Here is a 13,206-nt window from a genome sequence, read left to right as displayed (position 1 = left end):
CAACATACTAGCAAGCCGAATTTAACGACACATTAAAATGATCATTCACCATGATTAAGTGGAATTTATCCCAGGGATGAAAGTGGTTCAACATACATTAATTTGATATGTGATATATCAAATTAATAGAATCAATAACAAAAATTATATGATAATTTCAGTAGATGCTGAGAACAAGCATTTTTGTAAAATTCAACATCCCTTTATGATAAAAACTCTCAAAAAACCATTAATAGTAGAAACATACCTGAAAACAATAAAGGCCATATGTGGCTTACCCACAGTTAATACCATACTGGATGGGGAAAAAATGGAAAGACTTTAAGTTCTGGGAAAAAACAACAATGCCTACTTGCACCACTTTATTCAGCATAGTACTGGAATTTCTTATCACACAGTTTAGGTGAGAGAAATAAACGGCATCCAATAGGAATAAAAGAAATCATATTATCCTCGTCTGCAGGTGATATCATCTTATATTTAAAAAACCTGAGAACTCCATGAAAGAACTGTTAAAACTGATAAATGAAGTTAGTAAACTTGCAGGATACAAAATAAACATGAAAAATCAGTGTGATTTCTATACTCTGAAAGCAAAAAATCTGAAAAAAAGAAGCAATCCAGATCTTTTACTTCTTTAAGGTTATTACTGAAGTTAAAAATAGTAATAACCTTAAAGAAGTAAAAGATCTCTAGTAAAAACTGTAAACACACTGATAAAAATTGAAAACAACACACACAGAAATGGAAAGATATCCGTGTTCCTGGATTGGAGAATTGTCATTGTTAAAGTGCCTATATTACCCAAAGTGATCTACCCATTCAATATACTCTCTATCAAAATGCCAATGCCATTCTTCATAGAAATAGAAAAAAATATCTTAAAAGTCATATAAAACCACAAAAGAACCCGAATAGCCCAAGCAGGCTTGAACAAAAAGAACAAAGTAGGAATCATCACACTACCTGACTTCAAAATCTGCTACAAACTGTCGTAATCAGAACAGCATGACACCAGCATAAAAATAGACACATAGGACAATGGAATGAACAGGGAACCCAGAAATAAATCTGAACATACACTGCCAACTGATTTTCAACAAGGTACCAAGAACATACCACAGGGAAAGGAAAGCATCTTCCATAATGATGAAAGGAGAGCATCTTCAATAAATGATATCAGAAAACCAAATGTCCAGATGCAGAAGAATGAAACTATACCCCATCTCTTATCGCATACAAAGATTAACTCAAAATGGATTAAAAACATAAATGTAATACCTGAAACTTTGAAAATGCCTCAACACATTGGTCTGGGTAAAGGTTTTTTGGCTGAGATCACAAAACAAAACCAACAGAAGCAAAAACAATGCAAAAAAGCAAAAGACAAATGAAATTATGTCAAGTTAAAACCTTCTGCACAACAAAGGAAATAATGAACAAAGTGAAGACAGACAACCTCTGCAATGGGAGAAAATATTTCCAAACAATTCATCAAACCAAAGATTAATAACTAGAATATGTAAGATACTCAATTCAATGGAAAAAATAATTTATTGGAAAATGGATAAATGATTTGAATAGAATAGACATTTTTCAAAAGAAGACAATCACAGGGCTAATAAGAGGTTAAAAAATGCTCATTATCACTAATCATAAGGTGAATGCAAATCAAAATGACAATGAAATATCATCTCAACCCAGTTAAAATGGATATTATCAAAAAGTCAGTAATTACAGATGCTAGTAAGGACGTGGAGAAAGGAGAATGCTGGCACACTGTTGGTGGGAATGTAAATTAGTACAGCCGCTATGGAAAATAGCATGAGATTCTTCAAAAAACTAAAACTAAATCTTCCATATTACCCAACAGTCCTACCACCAAGAATATAGCCAAAAGAAAAAAAAAAAAGGCAATTTATGGATGACATATGAAGACTACTGTGTTTATGCAGCATTTTCACAATGCCCAAGAAATAGATTCAACTTAAGTGTCCATCAGCAGATAAAGAAAATGAGATGTATTATGTATTTTCTTTATGTACATAAAAAATGTATATAATTCAGCCACAAAAAGAATAAAATATGGTCACTTGAGGCAACATTAAGGGAACTGGATGACATTATATTAAGTGAAATAAGCCAGGCACAAAAAGACAAATATTGCCTGTTGTCATTCGTATGAAATCTGAAACAGTTGATATCCTGGAGGTGAAGAAGTAGAGAGTAGAATGATTAGCTACCAGAGGCTGGGAAGCATAGGGGCATGAAAAAGGAATTGTGAGAATTTTGTTTAAGCAGATAGATTAAAAAGAATAAGTGCTAGTGTTGAATAGCACAACAGGGCAACTATAGTTAACAATAATTTATTGTATATTTCACAATAGTGAGAAAAGATTTGGAACGCTGTCAACACAAATAAATGATGAATGTTTGAGATAATTGTTTTAACAGTTACCCTGATTAAATTATTATGCACTGTATGCATGTTTTAAAATATTAGTCTCTCCATAAATATGTGCAATTTTTATATGTAAATAAAAGTTTAGTGCAAATTGTTATTATAAAAATGCCACTACTGACCTTCAGATTGTCATGGACCTTGAATTTTCTTTTCTAAGGAAGGGACTAGATGTATGATGATATGTTCACACATTTTCATTCAAGTCTTACTGAGATCAAGGATGTATTTTTTATGAATTTACTTGTTATATTGAACCATTTCTTGGATAGATTTTCCTGATAGTATCTGAAAACATCTTGTTGCATATGTGTTTTGGTACATTTATTCATTTAATCTCTGTTATATATCTGCATTTGTCTTTTCTGTTTACCACTAGAAGTTGCTTGTTCACACGTAAGGCTAAAATGAACATACATGCTTCTTTCATTTCCCTTTTGAAATACTTTAACCATTGCTGATGTAGCATCACTAGTTACAGCAGGAAAGAAGCATGATGAGTACAATATTTATTCAGTAGCACTAAAAGAAAACTCAAAGAAATTGAATTAGTGAAACGACAGTGGCTATTTTTAGCATAAACTAACTTTATAAGATGCTCCAAATTACAAAGAGTAGCTGTTTAAAATCACATTTATCTTTCAGTTTGTCTTATTCTTCTAATTTTAGGTAAGTAAAATACTTGTTTAATTTTTGATTCAAAATAACAGTTTATTCTTCTTGTTAGAACTAGCTTCTCATTTATTAGAAAGTTTTCAACAGCATTACAAAATTGGTCAATAGATGCATGTATGAGATGCCAAATATTTAATTCGTTAAAGCTCACAGAATCATGGAAGTTTGATAACTGGACAGGGCATTTGACACCAAAGCCATACTCTTCATTTTTTATAAGAGCTGAAGGAGATAACCTGTCCAAACTAGCTAATAATGAAACTAGCTACTACAGAGAAGTGTGCATTAATTTAAAAACTTTTCCAGCATAGGCTGTTATTAATTCTGTAGAAATCAGCGAGGTAGAATACCTGTAAAAGTTTTAACAACTTTTTTTTATCAACGTACGTTCTTAAAATAAAATTAATATTTAATTAACAAACTTTAGCAGTTCAGAATATCAATGAAACTTTATATTTAAAAAATTCAGTTTTCATTTCTTAGCATTTTAGGCTTCATTGAAGCAGAGCAGTGAAAGGATTTTCTATATTTATTGTGTGTGCTTTTCTGTCCCCAGGTTGTATTTGCTTCTGCTCTAAATTTCCACATTTTTGTTTGTCTTAAATCTATTCTTTTAATACTCATTTAACATATTGAACCTAATAATGGAGGCACCTGGATCTATACTTGAGTAAAGACATGGAATGGAGCTCATAGCTGAAATTTAATTTTATTCCAATCATTTTACAGACAAAGCAGCAAAACTTCCAAGTAAATATAAAAGCTGGCAAACGTACCTACTTAAAACATGCACTTGTATCTGTCATGCCAAGAGATGCTTTTCCTTTTAGAATTAAATTTTTAATTAACTATCATGTGTTATATAAAAATAGCGATTAAAAAATGACATGGAAGCCCCCTTTCTACTTCGACTCTGTTATTTTGATACTTATGTAAACTTTATTCTTAGTTTTGAATACTTAACAATTTACAATTCTGTTTGAACTTGGAGAGATATTTTTATAAGTCCATTTAATTTTGGCTAAGTACATACTATATTTTATCAAGTTTTCCTAATCAAATTTTATTTTAAAATGAAATGAACTGATGATTTATTCTCTATGACGTATCATGCTTAGGCAGAGAATGCACTGTGGCGTAGTGTTTCTACAGAAACAGTATCTATCATAGATTCACAAGGACTGATGATCACAAGTGATAGAAGGCAACAATGTCTTAATTGTTTCGAAGTACACATTGTTTTTCTTCCTAAGGTGATTTCAGTAACTGTTTTAAGGAATATCTTTTCATAATCTTGCAGACTTTTTCAAGTCTGATTAAATAGATTAAATCTGCCCACTTCTAGTCATTGATGGTTGGGGTGTGTGTGTGTGTGTGTGTGTGTGTGTGTGTGTGTGTGTGTGTGTTAAAGCGTTGTACATAATGAGGAGACTTAATGTGTTTTTACAGCTTTATTACTTTTCTAAATTTAGTTTTCTGCATTTTTAACTTTTAAGCTATTTTACTGGATTAATTTAAATTTAGATTGTTAAAATAAATTCAGGTTGTTAATTTATAAATACAGGAATTATGCAGGATTGTCCTTAATTGTATATATTCCCTCTTTTCTACTTGTTATAATTCTACTTCTTATTTCTAATTTTACTTATTTGGACATTGTCTTGATTATATTTTTTCAGAAGTTTATTTTATGTCTAATCTTGAAAATATATGCCATATTTTAAAGGAGACAGTGTGAATGGTGAAAAAAAGAAATATTGTTCCATATAATTTTGTGATTTTGACATCTGAAACTATTAAATGTAAAATTTCCTTTGAGTTATAACTGTAACTATTTCAAATATTAATGTATGCTGAATTCTTTCTTTTCTTTGAAAGGATTCTATCAAATTTGATACACTTTGATATGTTGTTTACTGAGTTTTTTACTTTTGCCATCAGTGAACACAGTCGCTCTTTCTAATATATAAAATCACAGCACAGCAGTTTGGGACATCAAAAGAAATCTACCGTAGTTAAATGAAGCCACATAGGGGTTTAGGTAGACTGCATTCCATTACCCAAGATGGAATTTTGCCAGCCTGGCAACCCTAATGCCTGTAATCCTGAAAATTCTCTGTGATCTGGAATTGACTCAATTGGCTGTTTCAAGTTTTCCCTCTTTAAACTTGCTTATTCAGTTCTAAGGTGCCATATTATGATGTTCAAAATTATTCAGAATTAAAATACTTTTTGTTCTCACAAACTATTTGCTACAAAAATCCAAAGCAAATAATGGAGGAATGAGGTATTATTTTTCAGTTTCTAAAGCAGTTCTTCAGGTGAAAATACACCTTGGTGGTTTGAGTCATATTTACCACAAGCTAACAGGACATTTTAGAATATATAAACTTTTTTTTTATTTTCAAGACAGTCTTGCTCTGTCACCCAGGCTGGAGTGCGGTAGTGCAATCTTGGCTCACTGCAACCTCCACCTCCCAGGTTCAAGCAATTCTTCTGCTTCAGCCTCCTGAGTAGCTGGGATTACAGGCGCCTTATACCATGTCTGTTAATTTTTGTATTTTTAGTAGAGACAGGGTTTCACCATGTTGGCAAGGCTGGTCTCTAAGTCCTAACCTCGTGATCTGCACACCTCAGCCTCCCAAAGTACTGGAATTACAGGCATTAGCCACCATGCCCGGCCTATATAACCTAATGTTTTTAAGTGCATGAATACTTTCAAATACTTTCAGAGCAGTAATGTAAATGATATTGATGCGGTTACAGTACAAACACTGTGACTCAGTAGATCACAAAGTGCTGTGGTGGCATTTTCTTCCTGCACGGCTCATGATAGCAAATAGATATGCAGTTATTTTATTTTGGAGTAGAAATGGCTGCCAACTTAAACAAAAATCTGATTGCACTGTTGGAGAATTAAATATGCTGGGGGCTCTTATTAGAATAATAGCTAGAAAATATTAACGAATTACAATTTTGATATAAAGACATAAATAGGCTACTCTTGGTCCACTTTTAACAGATAAATCTAAGATACAGAGTACCATTTCCCTCTTATTGACAAGCAGAAGCAAGCAACTTCTCAATAGACAAGCACAGCCTTAAATGTTTATAACTGATATGAGAAAAGATGAATTATGGCAGAAGTAAGAGTGAGGTTACACAACAAGGAAATGATGACTAAATTTCCATTTTAATCAGGAAATTCCGAGTTGTTGTGTACCCTTGAATTTTTTATTTGTCCCCAGTTCTTTCTAGGTTCAATTCTTGTTTTAGTTAGCTAGTCAGTTTTATTCAAGCCTTTGCAAAGGGAATAATAGCAGCAGTGATATAATGCAGAGGATTTCAAACTCTCATTCAAGCAAAAGAAACCTTTTTTCTCCCCTAAATGCAGCTTATTTAAAATGTGATATAAGCCACAGTGAAATAAGAACCCGAGTCATCCTCTGCTTTGCCTTCCTTCCCTCTCCTTTCAGCAGCCTTTTATGAACCCCGGAAAGGGAATCAGTTGTCCCTAGTTATCAGGAAAACACTGTATTTTGGTTTATTTTAAAGCAGAATCCTTTCTTGCCGCTAATTGCAGTAGTTAAATATAGTTTTGAAAAGATTTACACATTATCCTTTATTCACATAGATGATGTGTTGGGAGAGGGTCATACTTTGTAAAATATAGTGTGGCACTGTAGCTAAATGGATATAGCACATTTTATATGGAATTTATTTACACCATACCAATTGGCTCTTTGGAAATGTCTGCCTTAGAGTGAATATGAACAGAGAATTTAAATGCCATTTTAGTCTGCACTTCACCTGTACCATTAGAGATTCCTAGTTATGACAGATAGAAGCACCTTACTAGGTCACATTGATTGACAGTTGGAGACATAACTACTTAGAACTGTGTCGTCCATATATTCCTCTCTAATGCATAGTATGATGATAACCCACTTAAAACCATCTTATTCCATGTAACCACTGGAAGTGAGCTTCAGTATGCATTCTACTTTTCGTGATTTAAATGAATTGTATATACCATCATTAAAGAGCACATTTTAATTTTTAGACAGTGAAACATGTTGCTATGATAACGTGTTGCTGAAATAAATTTGCAGTAAAAAAATCAAAATCAGAATTAATAAATAAAATTGCATCAAGGTTTCAAACTCTAAAATGACATTTTCATTTAGAGTTGTGATGCAGTCTTGGGGTTTGGTATTATCTCATGCATGCTTTCTATTTAGAAATATGGAATAGGAGACAAATTTAATAAACCAATGACCCTAGAATCAAATCCTTTGATGAATGGCATTTGAAATTTATTACATGCTCCTTCTATTTCTTGATCCATATCCACTTCTCTCCTGCCATTTTTAGAGTAATTTCCCCATTTATAGAGCAAATAGAACAGATTTGATTTGGCTTTCTCCTATGTTAAGCGATTTTATTTCAAGACTGATGAGATGTCACTAATCATCAGAGAAATGCAAATCAATACAACAATGAGGTACTGTCTTACACCTGTCAGAATGGCCATTATTAAAATGTAAAAAAAAATAAATAAAAATAAAAAAAACAGATGCTGGTGAGGCTGTGGAGAAAAGAGAATGCTTATATACTGTTGATGGGAATGCAAATTAGCTCAGCTACTGTGGAAAGCAGTTTGGAGATTTCTCAAAGAACTAAGAGTTGAACTACCATTTGACTCAGCCATTCCATTACTGGATACATACCCCAAAGAAACAAATGATTCTACCCACAAGACATAGGCATTCGTATATTTATTATATCACTAGTCAAAGTACCAAAGGCGTGAAATCAGGGTACCTAGGTACCCATCAGCAGTGGACTGGATTAAGAAATTGTAGTACATATACACTATGGAATAGTATGCAGTCATAAAAAAGGACAAAATCGTGTCCTTTGCAACAACATGGATTCAGCTGGAAGCCATTAGCCTAAGCCAATTAATGCAGAAACAGAAAACAAAATACCACGTTTTAACTTATAAGTGAGAGCTAAACATTGGGTACTCAAGGACATGAATGTGGCAACATTAGAAACTGGGGGCTACTAGAGGGGGATTGGAGGCAAGAGCTGAAAAGTAATTACTGAGTCCTATACTCATTACCAAGGTGAGAGAATCATTGATACCCAAACCTCAGCATCACACGGTATAGCCAGTCAATAAGCCTGTACGCGTGCCCCCTGAATTTAAAGTGAAAGTTTTAAGAAAAATTGTTTTCTTCCCTTGCATGTTGAGAAAGAACTCCTGTCTGCCTTACATTTAGAAAAGACTGTAAACCCCTAGTGGAAATAAAGGCTTCTGTGTATTAATCATCTCAAATATCTAATAAAATGAGACATATATAAACACTAAAGACAGATAAGTTTCTGACAATTTATTCTTAGCTTGAATGGTTTCATTAATTATATATCCAATATTCAAAGGAAGATATGATAATCTGGGAAAACAACATGATACTTCTTTTAAAAACTCATCTCAATACTTAACCTGGCAGGGGAGATACTGTGATCACAAAGGTGGTTTTCCCAGGGTCAGGCTTATCCATTGCACCCCAAACGTGCTGACCCTGTGGTTTCCCCGAATGTGGGGAACTCGACTGCATACTTTGTGGTAGTGGAGGACTGCGTTCATGCTAAAAAAAAAAAAAAAAAAATTCATCTAAATGTTTGGTCCAATGAAAAACATGTCATCAGCTTCATTGAGACTAACCTAATTCTTATAATAATGATATAGACTATAGTGTACCACCTTCTCTAGTCTGGTAATTTTAATTGAAATGGAAATTCTGTGGTAGTATACTCATTTTCTTTACAGTAGATTTTAATCTGTGTGTGCTGTAATTTTTTTTCTTACTCTATGAGGAGAAATGTGTGTGTATTTGGACATGATATGGTTTACACACACTCCTTCAAATAAGTAGTTGGAAGTTTGAAAAATTTCCATGTAACACTAAATCCATTATTGGATGGATATTGGTAATACTGATGTTTTATGAAAAGGATTTTGGCTTATATTAGTATGTTTGATATGTACTTCATGTGGAAAATACTTATTTTTCTTAAATTTGAATTACATTTAGTTACACAATATCATTAGAAATTTAGGTAAGCTTATTAAACATTTTAATGTAGAATATTTGTTGTTTTCTTATAATTTAAGTTTCAAAAGAAAGGCAGGTTCAAAGAATACAGAGACATTATTTATTTTTTACATGAAGGAGATTTCTTGGAGTTTCCTCTTTGTTTATGGAGTTGCCAAGTTTTCCTTTTCTAAAAATTGATCAAGATCTATCTTATGTAAGTTACATTTGGAAGATTAGAAATATGAGAATCTGTTTAGTCCTTTTGGTTGGTTTGGTTTTTGCTTTGCCATTCAATAAATTGAGAACTCACCACGTTTCAGGGCCTAATTTTGTCCAAATAAGTGTATTAAATCCGCTGCTAGAGAGACCAGCGGATGTGAACGCTTGATTGAGCCTGTGGGGAACAGCTCCCTGCTGAGCTTTTATAGAAGAACAACTGTTTTAAGAAGAATGGAAAGTAGAACAGACACAAAGTTAAAAGACAAATGTGCAGACTCTTGCTTTTAATGGTATTCAAGGGTTTAGCAAGCCATTAACTTGAGTGCTGTGGAATTGCTGAAAGTAAGAATTAAAAATAAAAACGTGTGGTTATCTAGGGACTAAGTTGCTGAGAGATCCAGAAAGACAGTTTGCTATTGGAAGGGACCTCCAAGCCTGGAAGATCAGAGTCAAGTGAAAAGAAATATGGAAATGGTAATTTATTCCCTTTGTAAAATCAGTGGCAAACAATGAGAATAAGTAGGTTGATAAATCATTGGTGTTTAAATGTTTAAGAGGACACATTGTCAATCTTTATAGCCATCTCAAATTTTCTTTTATTTAATAAAGAAGATTGTCTTCATAGAAATAAACTATCAGCAGTTATTAAAAGTGAAAAATTGTCAACATTATTGGAGATTTGATTATCAATCACAGGGGGAAATGCCCCATGAAATACCACGTATTATCCCGCAAAGTACCTATTTCTGATACACTCTACGTCATGAAGGATGACCAAGCTTGGTGTCTAATTCATCAGTACCTTCTATTTCTTATCTTATCTTTCATTCTCCATTTCTCCCTTGTAAATTTTCAAGCAGCATGGAGAGCCAGAAATCTTATTCTTTTGAAAATGAGATCTAATTCTAATGCTAGGGTTGTGATCAAATTTTCTACTTATTACATATGCCCTTAGTATTTTTCATTTTAAAAACATAGAAAGAGATCTGGTTTTTCTTTAATGAAAATTAAATTTAAGTCTGCTATTCATAAAGTACAGGAAGAAATCATATCTAGGTTTGATTAGTAAGTGATGAAGGTGACTTATTATAAATCTTTGCTTGCAATTCTTCTTCGTGTAAAAAAAATTGACTTGAAGTCAAGTTATCAGCAAGAATTCAATGCTCCTTACTGTTGTACTGATTTGAAGTTGAGTCCTGGATTGAAGCCACTGATGAAAAAGCTGTTGTCCATGGTTCATGATGGAAGGGTGGACTGCAGACAACATGGAAACTTGTATCCAGTTATGAAGGTGAATGTGAAGTCATAGGACCGAAATGAAGAAAATAGACTTAATTCCTGCTAGGTGTCCGATACATTTATAAACACTAACCCACTTAATCCAAATTAAATGCTTATCAAACACTAAGAGCACAATATCACCTGTGACTCATACAACCTAAAACATACTACTATCATAGTAGTTATGTGAGGTTGAGCAAAATACTTATTCTTATGTTCCTATTTCCTCCTTTGTGAAATAGTAACCGTAAGGTTTATATGTGTTAAAGGAGTTAATATTTGTAGGGCTTTTAGAAGAATGCCAAACTAATAAGTGATAAGCAAGTGTCTCTTACTATTATAAATAGAGGATACAGATCTAATATCACAAAGCACTGCCTCATATCTTATTACTTTAAAAAGATGCTTGCACTGCATGGTATCTCCACTCAGCAGTGTTTTCCTGCTGGGGTGTTCATAGGTCAGTGCTATAGAAATTCAGTATCTGGCATCATTGGTTTTCTTGGCTTTGTGCTTGTTTAACCTGGTATTTCTATTGATACAATATTTGAAAAAAAAGATGCTATCCAAGCATATTTTTGAAAGCAAATGTAGTTAATTTAGGACTAATGAGAATCAATAAAATATTTATTTTGAGTAAGATGATATTCGTAAAACTGTTTTCAGCATTACAAATTAATGTATTTGTGATTAACCTGATTATCAGTTACAGCAAGGCATCATATTGATGAAACACTGAAACAACTGACTTTCCAGTTGCATTCTTAGATGGTATTTAGTTTGTTGCATGGTATGCCGAGTTTCAGGATATTCAGATACCTGAAGGGCGAGGGAGCTGGGCAGCTTTGCCATAGCATTGTTTTCCAGATATTCTGACTTTGTGCAGATAAAACCCAGGAACTCACGTTAGTAAATATTTGTAAAGATTGAATGAATATCAATGGAGTAGAACATGAAATTTAAAAAAAAACTATATGAGAAGAGGTTGTAGGTGAATTTCAGAAAGTCTTAAGGCAATAATGCTGGTTAATTTAAACATTAACATATATCGAGGAGTATACCATGGAATAGGCCCAAATAATAAAGCCATATTTATATATCCAGTGGAACAGTCGCCATTTTATAAGTAGTTTCAATTCTGTAAGAAATGTGATATGTTCTACAATGAAATCTTCTTGAATAATGAATATTTAATTTCTGTTTTGTTAAACTCCCTTATATCATTCAAAATATTTATTTTCATACATCAGGATTATGTCTTTTTATTTGAAGGCAATTCTTATGTTTTGAGACCTATGCATTATTTCTAAAATGGGACAAGAATGACAACTTCAATTTACTTGGAATATCTTCTACTTTTGATGCTGAATAACTGCTGACATGTGATTTTATAAATAGACTGTTTTAAATATGTAAATGTATGGCTTCGTTGTAGATGGTAATGGAATCTTACTGTTTTATAAGCAACTTCTTTTACCATTTATAATGGAATAGTAAGTAAGCAAAGACTTGTTAAATTTCTTCAGTATATCTGATATTTAGCACACTTGAACATTTATAACTTTCTCCTTTAATTATTCTGTAATATTTTACAGATATAGCTTAAGTTTTTAACTACACATAATTATTTTAATAGCAATAATGTATGAATTGGTATTTTTCTTAGCTGTATAGTAGAATAAAAAAGAGATGGTTTAAGACCTTTAAAGAAAAATTTTATCTAGAGTTAATATTCATTTACTTGTACACAAGTAATTACATTTATTAAAATTTTAATTTCAAGCAGTATTGCCTAGATAAGATTAAGTAAACATCTCCTTTTAGTATCTGTTTGTATACTACACATTATTTGCCTTTACTCTTCATGCAATCTGCATTCAATCATAATTACTTTTTTACATTTAATGCTCACCCATATTGTAATAATACTGCATGTAATCTAAAGTCATATGTCGAACTACTGGAAGATGTAAACTTTTTATTTTACACATAAACTGTGCATGCATTTAAATTAACGGAGTTTCAATTTGACGAGGACTGTGTCTTCCATAAAACATTTAAATTAATGTCCCTTGGGATAAACAAGCTTCAGCTACCTTGAAGCAGGTAGCTGAACTAGATAAAAGTTTACATATAATTTGCCAAGTCTAATTAACATTTTTTGTGAATATACAGATAATTATTGATGTATAATTACTGACATTCGACTTTAAAATTGCTAAAGTGGTTTCTTATACATGGAGTTGACTGACACTTGGTGCTGAGCCCAAGCAAACATGATTCATGTTTATAAATGACATGGGCTTAACGTTTGAACGTTTTAAATGTTCAACATGTATAAGGAAAGGAATTGTATATTTAAAATTTTCTTCTCGAATCTTCATGTTGCTTCTGACACTGACATCATTATTATATAGTCAGGCAGTCTTCAATCCCACATATATGTGAGGAAAGAAAGAAAAA

The 13,206-nt window shown here is 32.5% G+C and overlaps 2 non-coding genes across 2 annotated transcripts; both read left to right on the top strand.

Annotated features, from left to right (window-relative positions):
• The first annotated feature begins 8,639 nt into the window (after positions 1-8,639).
• On the top strand, positions 8,640-8,798 carry LOC119466978. Its single transcript, XR_005195491.1, has one exon. It is a non-coding gene; the product is annotated as a U1 spliceosomal RNA (small nuclear RNA).
• Positions 8,799-11,150: 2,352 nt separating this feature from the next.
• Positions 11,151-11,289, top strand: LOC119466981. The gene has a single exon (XR_005195494.1). It is a non-coding gene; the product is annotated as a small nucleolar RNA SNORA8 (small nucleolar RNA).
• Positions 11,290-13,206: the final 1,917 nt, after the last annotated feature.

Source organism: Cebus imitator, unplaced genomic scaffold (genome assembly GCF_001604975.1).
Source record: "Cebus imitator isolate Cc_AM_T3 unplaced genomic scaffold, Cebus_imitator-1.0 Scaffold247, whole genome shotgun sequence".
Lineage (NCBI taxonomy): Eukaryota > Metazoa > Chordata > Mammalia > Primates > Cebidae > Cebus > Cebus imitator.
Note: the sequence above shows the minus strand (reverse complement) of the source record. Positions and strands in the feature narration are given on the sequence as shown.